The 27,342-nt window shown below is 36.0% G+C and overlaps 4 non-coding genes and 2 pseudogenes across 5 annotated transcripts; 1 reads left to right on the top strand and 5 right to left on the bottom strand.

Annotated features, from left to right (window-relative positions):
• Positions 1–2,469: 2,469 nt before the first annotated feature.
• LOC143602102 (U2 spliceosomal RNA) lies at positions 2,470–2,668 on the bottom strand. The gene has a single exon (XR_013147771.1). It is a non-coding gene; the product is annotated as a U2 spliceosomal RNA (small nuclear RNA).
• Positions 2,669–4,492: 1,824 nt separating this feature from the next.
• On the bottom strand, positions 4,493–4,683 carry LOC143602096 (U2 spliceosomal RNA). Its single transcript, XR_013147768.1, has one exon. It is a non-coding gene; the product is annotated as a U2 spliceosomal RNA (small nuclear RNA).
• A 4,520-nt stretch (positions 4,684–9,203) lies between these two features.
• Positions 9,204–15,578, bottom strand: LOC143602092 (1,4-alpha-glucan-branching enzyme 3, chloroplastic/amyloplastic-like; annotated as a pseudogene). Its single transcript, XR_013147766.1, has 20 exons — positions 15,272–15,578; positions 14,449–14,520; positions 13,771–13,835; positions 13,019–13,686; positions 12,347–12,519; positions 12,159–12,248; positions 11,805–11,880; positions 11,625–11,732; positions 11,451–11,541; positions 11,267–11,368; positions 11,090–11,192; positions 10,861–10,998; positions 10,689–10,760; positions 10,509–10,613; positions 10,336–10,412; positions 10,109–10,247; positions 9,966–10,045; positions 9,762–9,866; positions 9,586–9,671; positions 9,204–9,365 (listed from the first exon to the last, which is right to left on the bottom strand). The product of XR_013147766.1 is annotated as a 1,4-alpha-glucan-branching enzyme 3, chloroplastic/amyloplastic-like (transcript).
• LOC143602098 (U6 spliceosomal RNA) lies at positions 14,950–15,044 on the top strand (annotated as a pseudogene).
• Positions 15,579–23,987: 8,409 nt separating the features above from the next.
• Positions 23,988–24,183, bottom strand: LOC143602095 (U2 spliceosomal RNA). Its single transcript, XR_013147767.1, has one exon. It is a non-coding gene; the product is annotated as a U2 spliceosomal RNA (small nuclear RNA).
• A 1,699-nt stretch (positions 24,184–25,882) lies between these two features.
• On the bottom strand, positions 25,883–26,078 carry LOC143602101 (U2 spliceosomal RNA). Its single transcript, XR_013147770.1, has one exon. It is a non-coding gene; the product is annotated as a U2 spliceosomal RNA (small nuclear RNA).
• Between the last annotated feature and the right edge of the window lie 1,264 nt (positions 26,079–27,342).

Raw genomic sequence — 27,342 nt, 5'->3', positions numbered from 1 at the left:
GTTTATGAGGATTCCCAACCTTTAAGTTTTGGCGTGTATGTGATGTGCGCCATGCGCAGATTGTTTCACGCTGCGGATGTGATATGCGTGAGCATATGCGTGAGCATACGTGTAGGTTTTGGCTTTGTGTCTTCATGACATCCTTATTTTAAGCCTCGTCTATATTTTGTGGGTTGACCCGCCTCGCTCGATGTAGGGCGGGTGCATACCCCCTTCAAGCCCCCAGTCTAATGTGTCTTGTCTCGCCGCGAGCGAGATAAGATAGATATTAGACAAGTTTGCTTTTTCAATAGGGCCTGTTTTTTCTTTTTCTTTTCTTGCACGCGCAACATGAAAACGAATCGTCAATGCACGTGGTTGGTTGGTGTTGGATCGCGGTGGTGCGGTGCTCGGCGCTAGCGCGCATGAGTGACGCGCGCTGCTGCTTCATGGCGATGTATTGAATCGTTGTGGCGCATGCGTGGTGGCGATGTATTGAATCGCGGCGGCGCATGCGTGATGGCGGTACATCGAACCATGGTGGCGCATGCACGATGGCTGCGCGCGTGTGCTTGTTGAATATAAGGTATGCTTACACGTTGAAATTTGAACAAGGTTGTAAGGAATTTATTAAGTACTCCTTAATAGTTGTCATATTTCAGGCTATTTTGCGATATTTTGAATATGCTGACACGTGTCTTGGCATTTTCGTTATTCCTCTTTTGCGCGACGTTATCGTGCATTTATTATAGGGAATTATGAATGAGTTCTTTAGCCTTTGCGCGTCTATATTTGGCGCATCCATTATAATCCCATGCGCGGCCCCGACCTGAAACCTCAACAACTGTGTTTTGGCATGTGCTTTGCCTTAGTTGTGCCTTAGGTATGTTATGGTCGAGCCGCGCAATACGCGGGATGGATGCTATGAGTAATTTGAGCTAAGGCTCATATTATTGGGCTAAGGCGCCTGACGTTTTAGAGTTAAAACCCGTCAACGCGTTTGAGCTTAAAGCTCGCGCATGTATGTTTTTACTTCGTTTTATTTTTAGTTAATGTCAATATAATGTTGTCATATTGCTCAAATTAATAAAATGAAGTGTGAAACATGTATGCAAAGAATCAAAATCATGGCTTGCACATGCATGGCAGCGGAGTCGTGACTCGCGGGCGAGCATGCCATGGTGGCGAAGCTTGCTCCTTTGGCAGTGCGCATGTATGGCGGCGGAGCGGTGACTCGCTGGGCGCGCATGTATGGCGGCGAGTCTTTTGCGCAAAACCCACATGGTGGTTTCCGCGGATTGAGGAATTCGCTGGCGCGCGTGCGTGGAGGCGGGAGTCTCGTAATCTAGATTGTAATTTTAACCTAAAATCCAGGTCTGTAATCCAGATCTAGATCTGTAAATCAGATCTAGATAGATCTGAAGCTCGGAGCGGAGAGAATTTAAAACCATCACAGATCCGGAGGTTTGATCATCCGAATCAGGTAGTTTCTTTTCTGGATCTACAAATCCTTTTCAGCTTCATTTTTGCACAGATCTGGAAAGCCTCTTTTAGATCTATGGATCTTTTTGAGCTTTAATAGAACAAGTCTTGAAGCCTCTTTCTGTAAACTTCCAGATCTGGGTTTTTCTTGGGAGAGATCTGAGGACCGAGACGAAAATCGAAGGGTAGTTCGTTTGCCGTCCACGGATGGCGCCAGTGTCGAAGCATGAAATGAATCTGACCTGATCCATGACGATGTTTCCACGGATTTCGAGATGAAACGAACCACGCCTTTATCTTCTTCTCAGGTTGCTTGAGATCTGCAATGGCTTTTTGGGGGTGTGGAGGTGACTGCTAAGAAATCTCAAGGATCTCTTGTTTTACAGACACAAAAATATATGATGGCAGCTCTTACTGAGCCTCCCCTTTAATAAGGAGGTGAAGACCTCCTTATATAGAGAGCCTCATGGCCACCATCATGGTACCCTAATGGGCCTAGCCCGAGTTAGGGTTACCTCCACAAAACCCCCTCAGCCAATAACATTGTATTAGTCCGTATAATAAAATAAGCCAAACATAATAAATTTAGGGTCGTAAAAACCGGGGGTTTAGTACCATACCCCTACACTAAACATAACCACCGAGAAGTAGCATGCCTTTAAAGTTGTTAATATCAGTATGAACTCGAGAAAAAGAAATATTATTTCTGGGTTCAGAAGTCTTAAAGTCCCTTGTGATGGCTCTTTCTTAAACACATTCGTAAACAAGACATGCTTAAAAAAACCAGTCTTACAGCAATTTTGCTAGCCTTGAAGTTCCTATCATATCAAGTTGATAAGAAGGATAATATCAAGTATCTTATTTGGCAGCATTAATAAAAAGTAAAAAATATCATTTCTCCTCAACATGATAAGCATCACTTGATTTCACTAAAATTCAGTTAGAAATAAAAAACTACAATATATACTACATATTTACGTTGAGTAAGAGAAGTGTTGACCATATTTGGAGGGGTGCGCCAGGCCTTGGTGTTAGTGTAAGACCAAGGCGACACATGAAGACCCAAGCAGCAAGCTACTTTGACGAGTCTTCTCTCATAAAAAAATAAGAATTAATATCGAGTGAGCCGATGGGCTCACATATCAGATATTAAACTGATAAGAACAGATACTACACTTGATCTTAGCCAAAAGGCCGAGAAAGGTATGCTTATTATCTTCTTGGGCCGTTGCTTTAGTGTAGGCAAGTCCTTTCAAATATGTTTTCTTCACTCAGCCGATATGGGATGGTGATAAGATTTATTTTCCTAAGGTTTTCATCTCTCAGATTATAATATCTAATAGAAGTACCCCTTAAAGATCATAAAGTCACGCTGATTAATGTCCAATAAACTTAAAAGATCATAGGGTGTTCATCATCTGTTCATTCTATAAAAGGCATCAACCTAAACTTATTGTTTTAAACTGAATACTCTTGAAGTAAACTTAATAGTGTTGCATAATTGCATACAAAATTAGTCTCGGTACAATTTAGAGTGTGGTGCTTTAATTCTCCAAGAACCCTTAGACTAGTTCCAGCTAAGTTTAACTTAAACTTACATAACAAGTATTAGTGACTGCATCTGTATCATGATTCTAACATAGCTTACATACTCATGGAATTCAAAGAAATTAAGAAATTACATTGGGTTATCAAACATGGTACAAGAAAATCATAACATACCTATTCGTAACAGGAACTAACAACACCTCCTCCACAAATTCATGCAATTCTTCGTATATCCAGCTGCATTTTAGTATGAAGAAAAGTTGTATCAAGAGAATGGAACATACACATAAAGAAGTAAAACGGGGTGGTTAAGGAAGCCACAAATCAATAATGTCCCTAACCTCATCACAGAAACCATGTTTCAAGTTGTCTCTAACCTTTGTCTTTGCTTCCATTTACATCAATAACACCTACAAAATATCAATAAATCAGAAATTAATTGTTAAAAATCAATTGAAATCCCTTTATCGATATTATCTAATTCTATTTACATCAATAACGCCTACAAATATATCAATAAATCACAAATTAATTCTAAAGTCAATTGAATTCATTTATCGATATTATCAAATTCTGAAATAGTGCTTAGAGAAAAAAGTAAAAGTATATTTCTATTTCACTGCAATTGAACTGCACTAAAGCATATTATGATATGAGTAATGGCAATAGTGAACAACGGTAACTAACCAGTATCATATACATAAGCTAAATCCATTGAGTTGCATGAAGCAGCCTGTGACAACTCAAGAATCAATAAATACCTTGCCAACTAAAAGCAATGGTATGGAAACAAAAGACTAAAAATTGCAGAGTTACAATGCTAAAAAAAAATAATTCAATGCCTTCTCAACGACATTTACACTTAGTTATCACCCCCCCCCCCCCCCCGAAGATTTTAAGAAATTCATAGTTCAAATATGTCGGTGATATGTAGAGGTGCAGAAAGGCTCTACAAGATAAAAGCGTACATGCTTATGACAAAGTCATATTACATACAAGCAACATAAGTTGTCATATTACATACGTGTAAGTAACCAACAACAGATGCACAAAAATCAATCAACTGTTTATATGACTGAACACAGTTAACGTTAAATTATTGACTCCAGAATCAGGTTTCAACAAAATAAGATGTGTCACCTCAAAAACATCAAGATCAAAACTGAAATGAAGAAATTTTTTCAGCACTATGCGCTTTTTTCAAATGAGAGTTCTAATGAATAATATAAGAAATGAAAACGGCGGAGTTATAGTGGATCCTAGTGACTAGATAGATTGAATTAGCATGTGATCAAAGATAAAAAGGAAGACATTGTTGCACCTTTAGTATGTGGGAAATTAATATCCTTGACTATGGATACGGTAAAATGGAACAAAGGCAAATACTAACACATTCAAAACATGTCTATCCTATCAAGACTAATTCAACATAGAGTTACAGTAATTTAAAAAACATTACTAAAATAAATTAGACTATGTATTGGAGGGGTGCGCCACGCCTTGGTGATATTGTAAGACCAAGGCGACACGTGAAGACCCAAGCAGCAAGCTACTTTGACAGGTCTTCCCCCATAAAAAATAAGATTAATATCGAGTGAGCCGATGGCTCACATATCAGATATTAAACTGATAAGAACAGATACTACACTTGATCTTAGCCAAAAGGCCGGATTTTTGAAACCGTTCGGTTTCGGTTTCGGTCTCGGTTTTTGGCATTTGAGCTTTAAAAATTTAGGCCGAAAATAATAAATTTAGGTATAAATAATTTTGTTACTAATAGACTATTATGCATTTGGACAAAAGTATTTGAGTTACATATTTATTCATTCTTATAAATTACTTAAAATAAAAAAAAATCTAGAAATTCGGTTCGGTTTTTCGGCTTTTATTAGATGCAAAACCAAAACCGAACCAACAGTTCGGTTTTTACAAAAACATAAACCAAAGCCGTCGGTTTGGAATTTTTGTTTTCGGATTGGTTTTTTCGGTTTCTTGCACACCCCTATTAGTTATGAAGGTAAGGTTTAACAAAAGAATGGAGCATACAAATAATGAGGTAAACTTGTCTCTCTTTTACTGGAGTGATCACTCTACAGAATTATATATCAAACATGAACACCAAGAACACTAATAGTAATAGTAATAATTAATAAGATGCAATTAAGAAATTACCAAACAGTAACAGGAAAAATTAGGTTACAGAATATGCAAATGCATGTAAGAAAAGACATGATAAAGTGAATATTATACGGATTATGACTAAAAAAAATAACTGAATGCCATCGAACACACCTGAAGCAAACCCACAAACAACTTCAATGAGGTGCTTATACTTTTCGGATATGCAAGTCCTTTAAGCACACCATGATGCTTTTTATGCGTCCACGTTTTCTTTATTAACTATCTTGATCTAAGTTACTATGTATTAGAAGAAATTAGATTTGTTTAGTCACATACAATGTTAAAGTTGAATAAAGAAAACTCGGCTTTAAATTGAAATCAGTTTATTTAATTTTTGTAACTTTTAAATTTATATATTACAAAACGATCAAAAGTGAAATAAAAGAAGCGAAAAAGATAGATTTGGTTTAAAAAATGATGACACGTAGTTACTTATTTATGTACGAATATTTAACTATGTGATTTATCTTTTAATTTTCATATGTCTTTTATATTTATGTAATTAACAAATAATTAGGCAATAAAACATGTATAATTATAATAATATATATTTATAGAGATGTGCCATGTAGCACAACCATATTTTTATTTATTATGTTAAAAGAAATTATTGATATATTTTAATATAATAACTTTTTTTATATGTTGTTAAATTGTTTGATAAATATACATGTATTAATTAGGCAATAAAACATGTATAATTATAATAATATATATTTATAGAGATGTGCCATGTAGCACAACCATATTTTTATTTATTATGTTAAAAGAAATTATTGATATATTTTAATATAATAACTTTTTTTATATGTTGTTAAATTGTTTGATAAATATACATGTATCAATTCAAAATGTAATTGTCTCGAAAAGTAATACTATTTCATAAATTGTACAAGTAATTTTGCATGATGTACAAGTGATTTTGCTTTCTCCTTTACTTATTTATAGTATTTCTAAACTAGAATATGAATGACTTTGTTATTGGTTATAGTTAACATTAAAATATATTAAGTGTGAAAATGTCTTTGTGATCATCAATTTTATTATTGTTTAGCTTTGGGTACAAGACATCATTTGAAGATGTGTGGTGTACTGATACTACATCTTTTATGTAACTAATACATCTTTTGTACATGATCAGGCATAACCAACCGATGGTAGCTGTCACATGCGTCATTTTAACTAGCCAACACATTTTTGGTATATGATATGTCAATTGACTTCTATTGTCACTTAGTAAAGTTTTCTTATTAACCGAAATTGTGAAAAAGGATAGTGAGCATGTGCCAAAACAAATAAACTCGTGCGTCACAATACGCGAGTAAAAAACTAATTATATTGTAGTTTACCGACGTGCCTACTAGTGGTATGCTGAACTTATGTAAGATGGTGTCTCTTCCTAAAAGATTGAAGGTTCGAGTCTTGACATGAATATTAGTGTAATATTAGGAGTAGATTATATTGCTCTTTAAAAGACACTATAATTGAATAACAAATGTTTTATGTGAATCAATTCACAACTCTAAGTTTGTGGGGGGTATACTCACAACTTTACAGTCAAATTGGGGCATTAATGTAGTGGTAGTTCACAACTTGAAAGAGAGTCAAGCCCCCTCAACTTGAGGTTCACAAACAGGGACTTCGGGTCAACCCAGTTTTAGAGACGGGTGATGATATTTATGCATCATCAATCGTGCTTTTATTGATGTTATTACCGAAAATTCGCATGATTAAACATAATAAAAGGTCTATCATAATATATTGTGTCAAGCTTAACGTATGAGACCAATCACAAATTGATACGCATGTATCAATGTAGAAAATATACTAATTTACATATATGACTACTTACAGTCGTGCACATAATGTTGACATGTAGAAAGTATTCGGCTTTCTTTCAAGAAACCAAACTATAATAAACCATAAAAAGGTTTTCTTGCTTGTATTAACAAAATTGAAGTAGATATAACTTTTGGTCTGCTTTCATTAATTAACATACTTTATTAAATCACTAAAAAATACAAATTCATAATAACGTTGGTTATTAAAAGAACACTGTAATTTCCAATATAAATCCGAATCATAGAAAGTATAACTCGTTATTTATATACATGAAGGTTAATTCAATTAGACTCTGTCTCATAAGTTTGCTTGGTTGTGTTGTATGGTTTGATGCGCTCAGAATCATCAAACCTTTTAACATAGTAATGAAGTCTGTCTATCATCAATCCAAGAAATAGGCAGAAACATGCATCACATAAGCTTTTATCATTTGTTGCAAGTTTATTTAAAACAAACTTTTTTATAAAGTTAATCGAGTCTGCCCTAAGCTCAAGTTTAAAAATAAAGGGTAGATCCAACATGAGTCGAGTTTTTATATCAATTTTAACAAATAGTAGAATTTACGCCTAACAATATTTTAAACTAACTCGACTCGGTTACACTGTTTATTATCATAACTTCATAAGTTAGCAAATAAAATGAAAAAAAAATGTACCCATGAGTGACGAGTCAAGAATATGATTGGCCAAAAGAACTTGATCAGTTGAATTAACGGCACCTGTCTCCATCGAGCGTTTTTGAATCCTCATTATACTATACAAACTCGATATCAAGACCGCAAAGAATGTCACCCCAATGGTTGTCATTATGGGACCACGACCCTCCTTCAAACGATCCAACACAAACATCGTTAGTTTCCTCATAGGTGTCCTAAACAAAAGGACCAAGATCATATTAACTTCGGCTATTACGAGAATGAACAAAAGAGGTGCCATTCTATGTTTTTTTCTCGTAAAATCTTTGTAGCAAATGGAGAATAAGAACTAAATATTCAAAAAGAAACGATGGTGGTATGGGTTTCCGACCATTGTTGCATATTTTATCTAGGCATTACTTGATGTTTAAACTTCATCCTAAACTTACACATAAATGAAAGAATCACATTCTACCCTCTAGATTTAAGCTTGCATTATATAAGTTGCTTTGATAATCAACATAAACATCAAACATGGGACAAAGGTTTTGACATCTAAATGACGTGCATGTGCTTCAAATGAAGAAAACAGTTTCTATGGTCAATCATGAATCAACAAACGTGTGTGGATCAAACGACCTTTTCCTCTTTGGTGGAAAACAGCTTCCTCTTTTTCTAATAAATTCTTAGAAGTTTCATCCCACATACTAAATTAAATAGAAAAATATGTGAACTTTCAAAAAAAAATGTTAAACTTGTTGATGACTGACAGATATAATACTCATAAACTGTCTTTTACTCCAAATTGTTAAAATAAAAAGAAAGTAATATAAACAAAATATCCTTAAAAGGCTTCACAACATGATTTTTTCTTCTTTTTTTTCCATATCGAGCCTTTCAAATGTAAGTGTTCAAATCAAAAAACGAATTTTACAGTGGGTTACACACCTACAGGTGTTTATTATTTATTTTGGTGTTACATTTATGCATATTTAATAACTTATGTTTTTACCTGATTACTTATAATGAACAGTTTGTTATACAAGTTTAATATTTTAAAGTGAATAATAAGAATAAACTAATTGTCATTTGTCATGTCAAATATATGTGATAAGACTATTTTGGGAGCCAGTCAGCCAGCCCATGATACAGATATGAAGTGTTTGCGGTACAAGATTGAATCAAACGAGAGCACACTGTACCTCACGATCATCCAGCCACGGTTGACCCGTCAATATGCCAGTCAAACACGAGCCATCAACATGGTTGAGCAACGTGGTTAGACGGCTAAGATACAATAAAAGTACACATTTTGTTAAGAGGCGTTTTAGACATTTGATTAATAATCAACCCTTTTCATCCATTAATCTAATCAGTGGCAGATGCTATTGAATGTGCATGAGTGCATCATAAGGTGAAGTATGAAATGTATGCATATATACAAAAATAAATTATTTGCAAACATGTTAAATACAAGTTTGGCAATCAAAGTCTCAAACAAAGACAACCTGAGACACTACTGACTACTTGCCATCAGCATAATATAGAACAAAATTTACTAGTTTAGTAAATCCTAAACAATATACTAACCGAGTAACCACGTCCGATGTTCATACTCTCAAAATCCTGGTTAATTTGTAAACCTGGGCACTTCTACTGGGCAAATGGTACTTCTATGCAGTTGTGCATACCATCAACTCTGCAACAAACCATATTTCAACAATTCAATAATCAAAAGATAAGATATAATAAGATAAGATAAGATAAGATATGATATGATATGATATGATATGATAAGATAAGATAAGATAAGATATGATATGATATGATATGATATGATATAATATAATATAATATAATATAATATAATATAATATAATAATCGTGTTGAACATATTAAGAACATGTTATTAGCTTACCTTCTACTCATAGTTTTCCTAATGTACTGATCGGGCCCTATGGATCCTTGACCACTATACTTTCTTTCATCTGAGTTCAGAATTACCTGTGTCAACAAAAATAAAAACAGATAGCAAAAGCAATACCAAAAAGTATATATATTAAAAAAATAAGAAAGAAATGATATTATATTTACTTGATACTCTCCGGCTTCTTCCACGCCGACACTGTACCCCTCATAAGAACTTGTGGGGTGAAAATTAAAGATAAAGAGAAACGGGCCTCGTAGATAAGATATCACCTGTACGGGCCCACATAAATATTAGTTTTTATATTCTATAATCGGGCTAGCGAAATTTGACATTATTCAAAAGTTCAAACATAATCAAAATGGCCTCACCATATTAATGTCGTTGACATGATGAATATTCGTAAGCCATCTAGAAATTACTCTTTCTGATTTTTCCAAGTCCATCATGTCTTGTAAAAAGGAATTATTTTACCCATTTAACCCGTTAAGAGAAATGTATAACCCAAACTGACCCATTTAGCTATAAACGGGCCAAAATACCTTATCAAAAGAAAGCAAGTTTTGATGTATCCCTTCTTTAGCAAGTAGATCCCAATCCCGATTAGCAAGTGAGAACGAAAATCCGTTACTTGACATGGGAAATTCCACCCGCTACGAAATATAAATAGCAACAATTATTACTTGCATTTTTCTCAGGGTTTTTGAAGGTAAATAATATTAAACCTAAATAACAGCTCACCTTCGGATGGCCATATTCGTTCCCCATAAAGTTTAGGTAAGCGCGACCACCATTGAGTATGTAAGTAATCTGATCATCTAAATAACAAATATAATTACTAAAGCATAAATTACACCAAATTTAATTATTAATATCTTAAAGATAATCTAATATTCCTAAAGTCCTAAACTAACCTTATGCAGAGAACAGCCTCTAAGCAACGAGTCATTGTTGACTGCTGATTGCTCCATGGTTTGACCGTATAATATTTCAGCAAATGATCGCCCTCCGGAAATCGACTGTTGATAAATTTATCAATAAGAATGGAATAAATAAGTCAAAAAAGACCAATAAATTCATAAATAATGATTTACCTGATTATGGTTTTCAGCATATAAAAGCATTTTATCAGAATTTCGATTGATCCCTACCAGTGTATCAACAATCTGGAACAAAAGGTTGATTTTTTATTAAAAAAAGTGATGAACTTTAGGCTGTGTTTGGATAACTGGATGTGTGCACCAAATAGCCCTTAAAAGTGCAAACCTTGCTCATGCTCCAACTAGAATCTTGAACATTCTCTAAAAACCACAACCACATTTCAGAAGCACGTGGGTTCACAAAGTAATCGAACCCTAGCCCACCTTGGGAAGTAGATTCACATAATCCAGGATAAAGTGTGGCCTAAGCAATTTAACCAAAAAATATAAATAATAAATAATAAATAATACGCAAGATTCATAGAGCACAAAAACTGTATTAAGTATTTACTTACATCTTCTGCAATGGTTATTATATTAGGATGAAGAGTATGCAATATCTCATTTGCCAATATGAGATATAATATTGCTGAACGATCAACATATTGGTTATAGAACCTGAAATATGTTAAAAGTTATATTAGAAAAAAATATTATTTCACATCAAAAAGAGATTAGTATAGACGGCTTACTCCTCCATATCACCGGTAAATGAGGCAAACCCGTTGTGTGTATACATCATTGATGCAAGCGAATGGAAATTGAAACCGTCAACATGGTACTCAACTACCCACCTGGAAATGAGAAATATTATACGTCTATAGACCGTATTTTGCATTATATAGTTGTAAAAATGAATAGAAAACACATTGTTACCAATTTAGATTGGACAGCAAATAATGGAGAACATCAAGATCTTCATATTTGAACATTCTTGTACCCCAAAATTTATGTTGTCCTCGCTTACCTAGTAAGGTGAAAAAACACGAATACATAAATGTGTTCCTTTTCTAGAACTTAAAGCATCAAGTTTGTTAAAAATGTGTTAACCTGTATGAAAATAGCAGTCATTTGATCCGTCAAAGAGTGATAATCCAACCATCTCATCTGCAGCTGAGTAAGAATGAACAATGTCCATGAAGACAAGCAATCCAAGTCCTGTTTCATAACAAAAGTCAATACATGGTCAAACTTTCAGTTCTAAGGTTTTATGCATTATATGACATTCACCATGTGCTACATCAACTAAGCGCTTAAAATCTTCAGGTGTCCCGTACCGACTGCTGACCGCAAACATATTGGTCACCTGCATTGACATGGGTCAATATTTGTTATACTTTCTTTAACGGGCCAATCAAGAAAAATAAAAAAAATAAAAAAAAAGCTTAAAAAATCTCCTATATCATTTTAATGAAAAGAGTCAGATTATATTTGAATTAATACAATTTTTGAAAATCATAATCGACACAATAATCATTTATTAAAAAAAAACAGGGACAAAAATTGCTTGTTTTGACCCGAACCCATTTTTAATTTTAAATAGTTTGCTGACATCTAAAAATATAAGTTGAAGATCAAACTCACTCTGTAACCAACAGTGAAATAATCTTTGTGCTCAACGACCCCAATTAACTGTACTGCATTGTATCCGGCTTCCTTAACATAAGGGAGAACCTGTAATTATAATGTATTTAGATGATCCCAAAAGGGGCAAGAAATTATGGATAAAAATTACGATATTACAAAATAAAACAATAGATATAAGAATTAACCTTCTCGGTGAACTCACTAAAAGAGGCGATTTTTGGCTCTGATCCACTAATACCAATATGTGCTTCATATATACGCAAAGATTTTGGAACTTTTGGAGTATTATGTTTCCATTTATATGCATTTTCAGGAGGCGGTTCCCAGTGGATCGCATATCCTTGGTTTCCATCAGCTTCTGCGTAATCAAGTCCCAACAAGAGCAATCATATCAGAAGAATTTATTTTGACCAATATAAGAAGTCAAACAAGTAAATGGGTCAAATATTCCACCTCTATAATAAAATTTTTAAAGGAATATAGTACCCAATTTCCAACTGAACACAAAAATAATCAAGTTTTGGGTTGGAATATCTAACCCGTTTAAAAACAGGGTCGGGTTGGTGTTGACATGTTTAATTAAACGGGCCGTGTTTGGGTTGACCTAATTAACCTGTTAAATCAACATGGTCGACCCACTAACCTGTATATATATTATGGCCCATTTAATCTCATCTTTGGACAACCCACCGACTCGATTAATGCGTTTACAACTTGGTTATCACCCGTCAACCCATTTGACTATTTAGTTATATAGGTTAAACGGGTCGTGTAAAGGTTGACCTACAGTTCGACCCGCCAACCGCTTTAGTTAAACATATCAACCCACTATCCAGCTAATCAGACTAGATTGGTACCTGGATTCACATAGGTAGCCCAGGCCGGAATCCGCTCTAAAGGCCCGTTAGGAGTGTTAAAATACACTCTGTACTTGCTTCCATGAGGAATGGCCGGTGCATACTTCTTTAACCACGCCTTTCTTCCTTTACAGGTCTCAAACCAGTAAGCAATAGGAGGCTTTTTAGACTTAAACTTAGCCCGTGAAACAGGATCATTAACAACATTAAATATATCATACTCTTTTCCACTATCCATAACATGTAAATGATTGAACGGGCGTCTTTATTTTGCTCCTTCCACGTTTTGAAATCTATCTCAGAATTTTGCATTTCTTCTAACTCCTCTTCCGTTTGAGGCCCGTTTGGCCCAAAAATTTGCTCATACAATTTAGCAATAATTTCAAAGCGGGACTTTACGAACCGATCTTCTCCGGGCTCCCAATACTCATCATTTGCCTTTTGGAAAACTTCATCAGCAGTAACACCACTATCACCTTTATCATAATCATCCACATAATTATACTGTTGGAAATAGAGTTCGTCTGGTTCTTCACCGTCTCTTAACTTATCTTCAAGAATCACAAACCAATACCCGTAATCGTCATGCCCATAATGCCCCTCTCTTGCACAATTTTCAGTTGGAGACCAGTCGTTGAAATCTCCAATAATTGCGCAATACCGCGCACCTGATTTTATTTTTAGTATTAAAAATATTATCTTTTTTTTATGAAATGTGAATTGTTATCCAGGTTAATGTTATGAAGTCAAACCTGGAGCCCATTCCATGAAATCCACTCGATGTTGCACATTACGGTGCATTCCTAACAACTCAAACCTATTAAAAAGAGTAAAAGTAACAATCAACATAGACAATGAAAAAATAATCATAGCTAACCATTATAGGTTGTGTTTATATGTGTTCTTAAAGTGATTATTTCAACTTGAACAATCAGAATCAAATCAGATAATTGATGCTAGAGATGGGTGCTGTTATAGATACACCACCTCAGTTGTTATATGGGCCGTATAAGGTTAGACAAACTATAAAAGGTTACGCGTAACTTCTTACACGACGCATCTTTGGCACATCACTCCGTTTCAGTAAAGTTTTGCAGACCACCTTAAACAACTCATATAACAGCTCGTTTGAAATATTATTTATTTTTATATGGGCCTATATAACCTTTTCCACATATCACACAGGTCGTGTAACCTTATACGACATATATGATAGTAGAAAATGTTATACTGCACGTATAATACATTAGTGGTGTGCGCATAGCTGGCCTCAAGAGATGCATAGGTAATGCCACATATATTTCAATAACTAATTGATCTTGAAAAACAGGTTATTTATCACCAAATTACTATATAACCATAATACAGCATAAATATTAATAACAATCCAATTACTACTTGCAGAAACATGAAACAAACTAAGAACTAACCCAGAAGCCATGTCCCTAAAATCAATATGTCGCTTCAAGATTTCATCTTTCAAATCTTTAAGAGACTTATACCTGCATTCACAACAAATAACAACCAAAATTCAACAAAATTAACAAACTTTTTCAAAAACAGGCCAACCCCATATTCTCCAATTAACCAAAAGGGTGTTGCTAAACGTACCCACCCAACTATTTTCACTGATTGTTCTCCCACCCTTAACTTTTCATTCAAAGTACCACTTTCCTTTAACAATTATTACTTACATAGTTACATTAATATTAGTCCTCCAAATAATTTTTTCCACTTAATAGCCTTTCTTTGATATATCAAATAAAAAACTGCGAAGTCTCTATTTTTTACCTTTTTATCTTTCATTATTATTTTTATTGCTAACTTACATATTAGTCCTCCAAAACATTACTTTCATTTTGTTTGAACGGCCAACAAACATAGAATACCTAGCTACTCCGTACAGGGTGACCCAATGGCAAAAGGCCACCGCCATCTTTGGGGACATCCGATAAAAATGGAACAATACAGATAAGATTAGCATGGCCATGCGCAAGGATGACACGCAGAAATGGTCCAAATTTTTTCCACTTAAAAGTCTTTCTCTAATAATTTTTTTTTCCCTTTTTTTTATTGTTTAATAAAAAACTATAAAATGAAAAAATGTTAAAAGAGACTAATTTGTCAAATCAAATAAAAATGTTAAAAGGAAATGGGGTGTACATTTAGCAAGGAAGACGGGTACGTTTAGCTTAACCGTAACCAAAACTCTACAAATCAACAAACTTTAACAACTTTAAACAAAACCCATACCTTTCACGAAGATAAAGTGCAAAGCCCTTATCAGTAATTCCATATTTAGACAGAAACCCAACTGGGTCAATCCCTTTTTCAACAGATTCCGGGTTCTTGGACTGCCGCTGCCGGTGTTTCGGCGGTGGCTGCTGGCCGGAAGAAGCTGAACACCGCCATTTGTTAACCGGGAAGTAAACTGATCGCCGGAGAGTGATGTTCCGGCTGTTAACGGACCCGTCGGGTGTTGGCGGGAGTGTGATTAGAGTGAGTAGTGAGAGTGATGATGAAGTCATGAGATAAGAAGGATGGTGAAGAAGAAGAATTGGGGTTTTGGGTTTAACAAAGAAGGATTATTATTATTATTATTATTATTATTATTATTATTATTTAACCGTATGGCATGATACGGATTTTAAAAAAAATGAATGTTGATTTGTTTTCGTTACAATTATATACGAATCATAAAAACCAAGTTATATATGATTAAAACTCATTTTGCTGAGCATTTTGACCTGAATCAAATCTATTATGGTAGTCACGGTTATTTGAAAAGTCTTTAAAAAATTCATGCACGACCAAAGATTTAATGTTCACCCATAGGCAAAACTGATGTTTTCTTTAAATGACCCAAAATTCGTTTTGCATGTAATCATTATGACGCAAAACAAAACCTATTTTTTTAAAAAGATGAATCAAACTCATTATACTTATAACATGTTTTAACGGGAATCAAAGTTTACAATTTATTTTTAATGTCCCAAACTCGTTTTACTTATTACCCATCTTAATCTGAATAAAACTTTAAATTTTTTTTATAATGACCTAAACCCATTTGGCTTACATCTCATTATAACTCAAACGCATTTTTACCTATCAAAGTCCTCGATCGTTAACCCGAAAAATAAAAATATTAAAAAAATTTTATCGAAACTCATTTTGATAGGCATTTTTACCTGAACCAAATCTACTATGTTAGTCACGATTATTTAAGAGTCTTTTGAAACCTTCATAAACAACCAAATATTTAATGTTCACCCAGAGCCAAAATTGATATATTTCTTAAAATAAGTTGGATTCAATTTGCATATAATTGTTTTGACGCAAACGAAACCCATTTTTTTAAGATGGCCCGAACGCATTATGCTTATATCATGTTTTAACCAGAACGAAAATTGACAACTTTTTTTTCTTAAAGACTCAAACTCATTTTACTTATTGTCTGTTTTAACCTAAACAAGATTTTAAACTTTTTTTTATAATGACCTAAACACATTTGGCTTACACCCAGTTATAAACGCGTTTTGACCTGTCAAAGTCCTCAATCGTTGACCCTAAACAATAAAAAGTATCTTAAAGAAAACGATCAAAACTCATTTTGATGGTATTTTGACTTGAACCAAAATTGATATTTTTTTAAATGACATGAAATCATTTTGGTTATAAGTTCATAATATGTGCACTAATAATCTTACATTGAAACGTCGAAAAAAATAAACACATCGTGATTGTGTGTTTGAAATTTATTAAGACGTATTATATTCAAATATATAAATGAAAAACAAAGAAAAAGAATATAGATGATTATATGGGTAAACTTAAGGGGATGGAAGAGTAAATGTTAATTAAATTTATAAAAGTTGAGTATAGTTGAAGAGTTAAATTTGTAATTATATTTTAGGTTCATAAATGCATATTTGAGTTGTACTCTTATGCTTAAGTGACTTGTACATTATAATCAACACCTCAAAATAAAACAAAATTTACATTGAAACATCAACAAAAATAAGCATATTGCAATAGTAAGTTCGTTTTTGTCTAAACACAATATATTAAAAGATATTCAAGAAATGAAAATTTTAAATGAATCTGTCAGTTAAATGGGTAAAGATAGAAGGTTTATGTGTAACTACTTTACAAATTAATAAAGTTTTATTGAAGTTGAATGATTATTTTTGTAAGTATTTTCTAAAATAAACATTCTTAACCGTACATGATGTTAAAAATACTATATTGCTCTCAAATTTTCAAAATTTTTATGCATTAGTGATTGTATTTTATGCATTATTGATTGTACCTTTTAAAATTTAAGAGGTTCTTCACTCATGCTTTATATATAGTACTAGGATAGATACCCGTGTAAAACACGGGTTAAAATTAATAAATTTATTTAAATAATAACGCAGTGTGAGAATATAAAAAAAATATGTTCAAAAGATATAATATATGGTAGAATAAATTACACATTACATAATATGAAAATAAAAAGTTGTTGAAAATTCGTAAATCTCTAAATAGTATTTTGTATACAATATTTGTAATTTTATTTTTAATTTTAAACCCCATATAAAATTTAGAAGTTTCACTTTGTTTTTGCTTTCAACTTTAGATAATAAACCACATAAGTAACCATGCGTTAAACAGATTGTCTTAAAAACAAATCAACCATCTATAGTGATTGGCATTAACTCTTATTAATCTTCATTGTAAAACAAACATAAACTGAAAATTTTCTTCTTTAAAATTAATTATTTTATTTAAATCAATGTGAAAATTCGTTACTTATAAAAGCTCAATATTTAATATTAATAACTAATACGCTATATTTATATAAAAGAAAATAATATATTTATGTTGGTATTAATTTTTTTAAACCAAGAAATAATTATTAAAAAGAGAATAACATATTAATAAGAATAAAATATAAAACTATTAATAAAAAAATATATATATATTTAATATGGGAGAGAGAAGTGGGAAAATGTTGTAAGGACCACTCATGTCTGACATATGGCATTAAGAAACTCGTAAATAAATTTATTTAAATATTAACACAATGTGAAATACAAAAATTATGTTTCAAAAAATATTATAATGTATGGTAGAATAAATTAAATATTACACAATATCGAAATAAAAATGTTGTTGAAAATTCATAAATCCGTAAATACTTTTTTTGTGTTAAATATTTGTAATTTTATTTATGATTTTAAACTCCATATCAAAATTTGTAGTTTCACTTTGTTTACTTCAACTTTAGATAAGGAAACACATAACTTACCATGCGTTAAAATAGGTTGTCTCAAAAACACTTCAAACCTTCAATAGTTATTGACCTTGGTTTTTATTAATCATATTGCAAAACAAACATAATGTGGAAATTTCCGTTTTTATAACTTGAAATTAATTATTTTATCTTAATCAGAATGAAAAATCGTTACTTAGGCTAAGTGTAATGGGGCTTGGTTGAGCCACAAGTGATCCAATTAAAACCCGACACGTAGGCGTTAACGTGACACATGATTAAGCCCCTCAATCAAGCCCCGCATGGTGTAGTGGTCCAAGTGATCCGGGGCTTGATTGGATTTTTTTTAACACAAAAATACAAAATAAAAATAAAAACCTATCTCCTCCTCCTCCTTCTCCAAACCAACACCACCATCCACCCCTTCTTTCTCCCTCTCCAAACCACCACCACCGTCCACCCCTATCTCTTCCTCCTTCCTCTCACACTGAAATTCCGGCTAGAAACCACCACCTACCTTCACAACCCAAAAACCACCTTCATACCTTCTCACAAAGTTCCGGCCAGTCGATCGGAACCGACGGCGACCGAACACGGCACCGCACAGCCACCTGGATCTATCTCTCTCTCTCTCTCCAAACAACAGCTTTCTCTCACTCACTCTCTCTCTCTCTCTCCAACGGCTCTTTTTATCCAACCACCCCCCGTGGTCCAGCTCGCCCTCCCTTCGCGCCCCCGCTCGCATGAGGGGTGGTAATGGTGTGCGCGAGCCATGTTTGCAGCCACCTGGATCACCCCCCTCCTCCGCGCCCCATTACCCATAGTCTTATAAAAGCTTAATGTTAATAATTAATACAATGTATTTATATAAAACAAAATAATATATTTATGATGGTATTAAATTTTTCAAATCAAAAAATAATTACTAATACAGAAAATAATAGATTAAAAAGAAAAAATAAAGTTAAATATAGAACAATTAATAAAAAAAGATATATTTAATAAGAGAGAGAGGCGGGAAAATTTTATAAGAATGTATCTTGTGTGATGATATATGGCATTGAGAAACTTTTATTTATTATATAGTATAGATATAGATTATAAAGATTTTATAGAAGTGACTTGACTATTAGTTTTTGTATAAAGTTTAGTTAAGAATAAGTACAAGGAATTTTACAAACTATGTTATGATTACAGGAAAGTCCATAAAAGTGATGTTTCTTTATGGTTGTGTGTGTTTAGTGGTTGGTTTTCGTTCGTTTCGGTTTATCAGATTTAGATTTTGAAACCGATGTAGACTGAACCAGTTAAATTTTAGGGTATGTTTGGTATAAGGTAATGGAATGAGCGAGTGAATGAAATGGACGAGGTAATGGAATGGATCATTACCATTCCATTGACATGTTTGGTTACCATGTGGGAATGACATGAATTATTAGTTTTTATTTTTCAGTAAGCTAGAAAAAGTAAGAATAAAATAAAAATGGTAATGAGTGGCGGTAGGATGGTGGTAGTACGCGACGAGCAATAATGGTGGTGGTAGGTGGTGGGCGGCGGGAGTGATTGTTGGTGGTGGCAGGTGGTGGTGATAGTGGGAGGTGGTGGCGGTGGTGGTGATAGTGGGAGGTGGTGGCGGTGGTAAGCGGCGGGTGATGGTGGTGATGGTTGGGAGCGATGGTTGGTGGCGGTGATGGTAGGTGGTTGGTGGCGGCGGAGGCGGGTTTTGGTGGCAGCGGGCAACGAAGGCTGGTGTTGGTGGCAGCGGGCGGCGAAGGCGGGTGGCAGAGACGGAACTACAGGAGGGTCCGGGGGGGTCCGTTGACCCTCTGGTCATGTATGTTTTGATCCTTAATCCAGTGAAATATTTCTTTCTTATTAAAGTTTTGACCCTCTATAATGTTAGTTGAATAGTTGCAGCAATGATTCACCGGATCGGCAGCGGAGGCAACCTTCGCCTTCCCCTTCCCGCCGGCAGCCTTCTTCTTCCTCGCCAATAAAGGACCATCTGCGGATTCCTCATCAGAAGACGATAAAATTAGAGGAATTCCCGCAGAGGTTTCAGCATTGACAGGGCGAGGGTTAAAAAGTTCTTTACCTGGCCGCCTGGCGCTCAGGATCTCGTGGCCTGGCGGGTAGACCTCCACGAACCGATCCGCCGTCTGCTCAAGGATGGGCAACTCGTTCTCATCCAGAGCACGAGTACCCATCCGAGCGGGACCATCACTCTCCCGCGGCTGCAGGAGAGACTGCAAGTCGTTTCCCTCTGAAACAAAAAGAGAAACAGTTAGAAGAAAAACCTATATCAACAAAGAAGACACAGCATACCATAAGGGACAGAGTTCAAACCGTATTTCAGGACGTTGGGAATCTGGGACGCCTCCTTCCACACCCGGCTCATTCCAAGAATCACCATCCCGGACTCCGCAAAGCGGTACACCGGAGTCTGGATCCGGGAGATCTTGGCGAACCACTCCGCCTCCTGGTTGTTGAGGGCGTGAAGGGCGGGGAGTGCTCTCCCATTCTTAAACGTCATCGCAAGGGGGACGACGCGAGCGGAGATAAAGAAAAACTCCCGCTTCCACGACCGAAGACTGCGCTCGGTGGCGCAAATCTTCAGACCCTTGATCCGGTTGACCAGGGTGTACCACCCTTGGATGCACCTCCAGGAGTAGAAGGTCATCAGGCGGTCGACATGGGGCTCTACACCCATAATGAGGCACACCCACTCGAAATGGTGGATCTTCGCGATCGCCATTGGGTGTACCTCCGTCAAGTGTACACCATGTCTCTCCAGAACACGGTACACAAACTTCGTCAATGGGAACCTCAGATTCCCATAGACGAAGAATGCAGTGTACACCCCTATCTTGCCCTTGGGGGCATCGTACACCGTCTGATGAGGCTCCGGAAACTCAGGCTCGAAAGGCTCGAGCATAAACTTCCGGACGATGTACTGGTAGAGGTCAGTAGGAAGAGCGCACTGGCACTCGCCGGCAGTGCTCTTGTCGTCCTTTTCTGACGTCGACGTCGGATTCTCGACGAACAACTCAGCCTCCTCGGCAGTGGCCTCAAAATCACGGGAAGAAGACATGTTTTGGGTGTACAGAACAACGATTTCAGAAGAATGCTCGACGGAATAGTGAGTATTCGCCGGAAATCGTTTTAAGAAGATGAAGAGAGAAGTGAAAGTGAGGACTAAGGTGCACCCTCTCGCCCTTTATACACTCATCGCAATTAATGCGATGAATTTAATGCGGAAGAGAGAGAAATCGCAGGTGCAATGAAACTATGACACGTGGCAAAGAGCAAGCTGGCAACAGCTGTTGAAAGGACGCGTGCCATTAATTTCGCGGCCACGCGCCCGAAAAATCGCGCCCACGCGCCTGAAAAAGCGCCTGGAATGACCGTATACTGTCACGTCGCCATAACTTCCTGCACGTCCTGACACTGTCAGGAGAAACCGTCGGACGACGTTTCAACAGTTTAGACTGTTCTTATCCTTTCACCAACTCTTCGAATTTCAAAAAGATTCAAAAATAAGAGGGAAAATACCCCTTACCTTGGCAACCAAGTAACTATAAGACAGGTGCAAGTACAGTGTCAAGGCAAAACCCTTCACATACTTAGCACCTGCAGGGAATGGACGCCAAGAATACCTTGGAAGTAAGTTAACTATAAGACGAGTGCGGGTACAGTGTCAAGGCGAAACCCTTCACATACTTAGCACTCGCAGGGAATCGAAACCAAGAAGGATCTTCTGGGCCATGCTTGCGGAAAGGGAAATAACATCCACGCATAGTGGGAACGTTGAGAACTAGATTGTTTGAAGCTCCAGGAAGGAATTGGTTCTTTAACATAATTGATCACTATGTTTAAAACTACCAAAACCTCGTGGAGAATCTACACAAGTGAAACTCAACGCTCCTGACTTGCGAGGAGGTTACACACCTACCCGCATCATACCCAAAGATCAAGCAGAAAAGTCGGGAATTTCTGCACGTGGCATTAGGGAAACCGCGGGAAGAATCCCCACGGACAACCTTAAAACTAAATCCTTTTCAAAACCCCTTGCTTAAGTCCAAAGTTCACCTCACTTATTAACAATTCATGAGAAGAACATTGGACTGGGGGGACTTGAAGAGGTAGGTCCCAGCAGAGCCCAGTTGGACCCGCAAGACTCACCTTGAAGAGGGACGTCTGCGCAAGGACCAACTGGTTCCGCAGGACCCACCATGCTCAGAGATGAAGACCTTACGCGCAGTACGCCAGCTGTTCCCGCAGGGAAAGCCTCCCAATGGTGAAGTACCCCGCCTGTCCCCGTAGCTGCAGATACAAGCCATCAGGGAAGGCTACCCGCACTAATAGTAAGGCTACACGCACAAGGCACTCAATTATTCAGTGTCACCTGAAGGAATGAGCAAGGCGGGAATACTCCCGCCCAAATGAGCCAGTCCGTATGCTTCTGGAAGATCTTTTGTACTATACCTGCCAAGGTATGGACAAAATAGACAAGATCTGACCAAAGCAGCCCATGAACCAATCACAGGGTGACAGCTCACCGACAACAGTACGAGGAGGAGCATGCTCTAGTACTGTTTGTCACTATTAGCCGCTGCCTACTCACCAACCCTTGTCGTGGCACGCACGTAGCCTGCAGTTGGTGGAAAGGGAACAGTACACAGCCGGCCTTGTCACTATCAGCCGCTGCCTACCCACCAACCAGCATGGCACGCGCGTAGCCCATAGTTGGTAGAACAGGAATATTATACAGCTGGCTGTACCTGCTTGGAAACCTACCTTCGGCTATAAATACTCCAACACCTTGGAACGGTATGATCATCTGGTATTTTACCTTAACTAGCTATTTCTCTCAATATACACTTATATTCAGAGCAATCTAGTCTGATTCTCACGCCGGAGGGTGGTCACAAGGAGGAACCCCCCTTCTCAGTGACGAGCTCACGGTGTTTGTTTTGCAGGTCATCTGAAGAACATCCTTCTTTACCGGACCTGACCCTCGTGGGAAACATCTATTTAATCCCCAGATTATCCGTAATCTGCCCGGGGTCGATTAGTGTTTCTTCAGTATCTGATCAAACAAGTTTGGCTGCAAAAATTGAAGCCCTAAAGTGAATGCATTAATTAAGAACTAAACACTATGCGACACCAAGCCCCTCATTTATTATAATTATGATATAATGCAGAGTCCCTCATCCCACTTGACTAGAAAACTTGTTTGATCTTTACTAGAGTCGTAAAGAGTAAAGATTTGTTAACGTATGAGTATAGGAAACTGCAACTATGGCAACATGAGTTGGATAATGTGTTCAACTCCATTAGTAATTACTGCATAATAGTAATAATAATAGATTAAAAGGGAAACCTTTTGCTTGTAGGATATTATAACTATTCAACACATCTGGCTTTAAATCAAGGTAAAATCTATTAACTTCTTTCACTTAATTGCTAGTCATATTATTCATTCTACTAATTAAGACAATTTCCACAAATAAAAAACCAGAAAATTACATTCCTAATTTAAAACTTTATAAAAAGCAAAGAGCATTAAGAGAAAGAATCTTTAACTTACTTAAAAAGATATAAAGAATAGCCTTAACTTACTTTGTAAGATATAAAAAATACTAAATAAATTATACAGAAAAAAGGAAAGGTATAACTACTTATTAACTAATAGAAATTGACTAAGGTTTGGAGGGGTGCGCCAGGCCTTAGTGGTAGTGTAAGACTAAGGCAACGCATGAAGACCCAAGCAGCAAGCTACTTTGACGGGTCTTCCCCCATAAAAAATAAGATTAATATCAAGTGAGCCGATGGCTCACATATCAGATATTAAACTGATAAGAACAGATACTACACTTGATCTTAGCCAAAAGGCCGAGAAAGGTATGCTTATTCTCTTCTTGGGCCTTTGTTTATTTAGGCAGTCTCTTCATATATGTTTTCTTCGTTCAGCCGATGTGGGACTGTGAGCTACTTTTGCCATAACAATTGCTGATTAATGTTCAATAAACTGTAATGAGCATAAAGTATTCACCAATTGATTGAAACTTGAACTACACTCTAAATCTATTTTTAAAGGCATCATCCATAACTTCACCTGAATATTACTGTTTATAAGTTGCCTAAAACTATAATATTTTGCTAGAACCCTTCCCAACCCGACTACTGGCAGGCGATGTTGAGTAGATAACCTCTACTGGTTTCTACATCCCAATCATGATTCTAACTTATATCCGTTCGTTCATAGTGTTTTCTCTAGGTGGTTTTTTTTCTAATTCTTTTCCACTTAAGTGCTAGAGAGTATCAATCATGGTAAATAAGTGTAACAACCCTATTTCACTACTTAATAAACTAGGAGCTTCAAGCCTCATCGATCCTCTAACAGGTTTCTTGTGGTTGCAGCTTGTATGGTGACCCGAGAAGAGGAAACTGACACCGATCTGAACCGATCTTTCAAGCAAAGTTTGTTCATGAGACTATCATGCACACATATCGCAACTTGAGCGATAAACTTGTGGAGGTAGCCTTCTAGCTAACCTCCTTAAGAACTTCTTGAGTTGGACATATAATAGCTCAAGTTCTCTCCATCATTACTAAATGTTTTCATATTTAACAGTTCAAGAAATTGTCTAGTACATATGAAAACAGTGAGGACCTTCGGAAAAAACCAACTTAAGCTTTTTAAAGCAGTGAACAGCATCAATGAAGTTGTATAAGCATCTGTTAAGTTCTTTTTTTAATACCTAGTATATGAAGAGGAATAATACCTCAATTCGCTCGAAAAAAGCTCGATTTCAAGCCGGCTCGTTTTCTAACCGACTTGATGGCTCTTTTAATACACACACACACACATATTATAAATAATAACAATATTATATACATGGCCCAAATGGCCTTGACGACCTCGTTTACAAATTTCACTTTCTAAATCCCGCCTTCGACGTTCTCGCTACCAAATTCTAGTTTCTAAATCTCTCCTATATATTTACCATCGAATCAACGATTATTGGCATGCAAGTATTTTTCCTCCTTTTTATTTAATACATAAAGAAGTTGGGCCGACATTTTGTATAAAAAATATATTTTTAAAGAAGTCGAGCCGAGCATTGTGTAACAGCTTGTTAAATAAAATTGAGCCGGGCCTAGCCGGCTCGAGTTAAGTTTGAGTCGAGCTGGGCCTAGCTAAGGCTCGTTTACAGCTGTTCTTTCTCTTACAGGCACTCTACCTCAGCAGGGAATCTAGTTCAGCAAGGTCCTCTTTAATGGTTCCAAGCATCTGTTAAATTCATCATTTCTTTTCTATAAATTCGTTAAAAAAACAGGATATGGACAGAGATTAAGGAAAAAAGAATTAACAAACAAAACATGCTTTGCATTTAGCATTTCGGAAATAATGCCACATCAAGTAACCTATGTAAAATTTTATTCAAAACAATAATCATAAGTTTGCGGTCGAAGTTTAGAAACGGTAACTTGTGCATTTCAAAGCCTCAAACCTAGCAATGAAGTTACTCACATAAATCACAAACTCATCTTTCCAAAGTGTGAATACTGAATTTGGTCTAAAAACTTCAAACTATGATTTGGAGGGGTGCGCCAGGCCTTGGTGGTAGTGTAAGAGCAAGGCGACGCATGAAGACCCAAGCAGCAAGCTACTTTGACAGGACTTTCCCCATAAAAAATAAGATTAATATCAAGTGAGCCGATGGCTCACATATCAGATATTAAACTGATAAGAACAGATACTACACTTGATCTTAGCCAAAAGGCCGAGAAAGGTATGCTTGATTTATTCTTGGGCCTCTGTTTACATAGGCAGTCCCTTCATATATGTTTTCTTCACTCAGCCGATGTGGGATAGCGAGTAACAATATCTTTCTGTTTCACTGCAACAAAACCTAACTTGAACTCTAGAAGCATAGTATACTATGAAGGGTCACAAAAGTAAAAACAAGGTAAAAGCCAGTTCATAAACATAACCCAAGTTTGTTCATCCAATCGATGAACACTCGAACCAAACTCCCCCATCATTTAGGCGCAGGGACGCGAGAACCTAAGAAACAACTTTTTTGTTTTTTTTTTCTCTTTTTTATTTTGATATATGCCAATGGTAGGAAACAGAAGTCTAAAAACTGCGAGGTTACCAAGCTCGGGAAAATTAATTCAGTACCTTCTCAACGATATTTACACCAAAATAGTTAGCATGCTCCTGAAGATTATCAGAAATTCCTAGTTCAAATATCATGTTGATATGCAGAAGTACGATTCTACTGCAAGACTCTACAAAATAAAAAAAGCATTTGCGGTTATAAAAAAGTAATTAATAAAGTCATATAGCATTCATGTCAATATTCAACCACTACAAAACGCCAACCTATTGTTTATGTAACTCATACACTGAAGATAGTTAACATGAGTTAGTGACTCCCGAAGCAGACATTAGCAAAATAAGGTGTTTTAGCCCAAAAACAATAGGATCGGACACCAAGGAGGTCAATACCATCTAGAAAGGAAAATAGATGTGTGGGTAGTGTGCAATACACAATCTATTAAACATAGAACCCTGGTGATGCCTATACAATTCTCAATAACTAACTTCAGTTAGAGCTCCCTTGCCAAAGGTTTTAACCTCAGTGTAATTTTGAGAACATAAAAAAAAGAAGAAATATTTCTTGGTTGACCGCAGTAAGACCATGTTTAGTTACAAAAGAAGATACCTTAGCATCATTCAAACTTGGTGTATCTGACCACTTAAGTTCTGCTGAAAGTTGATTCCCTTGAGCAGATGCCTCGAGAACTCAAGAATATGTAAAACCAGTTATAGTCAAAAACGTTTTTAGGAAACTGTTGTAAATATGTGACAGCAAAACGACACAAGAAATTGTATATTAAAATATATACGAACATGCAGTCAAACCACATAGTGAGGACTGAGGAGTGAAACGCGCTTTAGCAGCATCTGATAAAACAAAAGCACATAGGGTTCATAGTGTCTTCCCTAGGTGTGTGTTGTTTTCTCTTTCTTTTCTTTTTCTTTACCATCTAA

The sequence above is a fragment of the Bidens hawaiensis genome, unplaced genomic scaffold (assembly GCF_021521415.1).
Source record: "Bidens hawaiensis isolate Kalapana, Puna unplaced genomic scaffold, B.hawaiensis_p1.1 tig00057900_1, whole genome shotgun sequence".
In the NCBI taxonomy this organism is placed as follows: Eukaryota; Viridiplantae; Streptophyta; class Magnoliopsida; order Asterales; family Asteraceae; genus Bidens; species Bidens hawaiensis.
The sequence above is the reverse complement of the archived record's forward strand: the minus strand, read 5'-3'. Positions and strand labels throughout refer to the sequence as shown.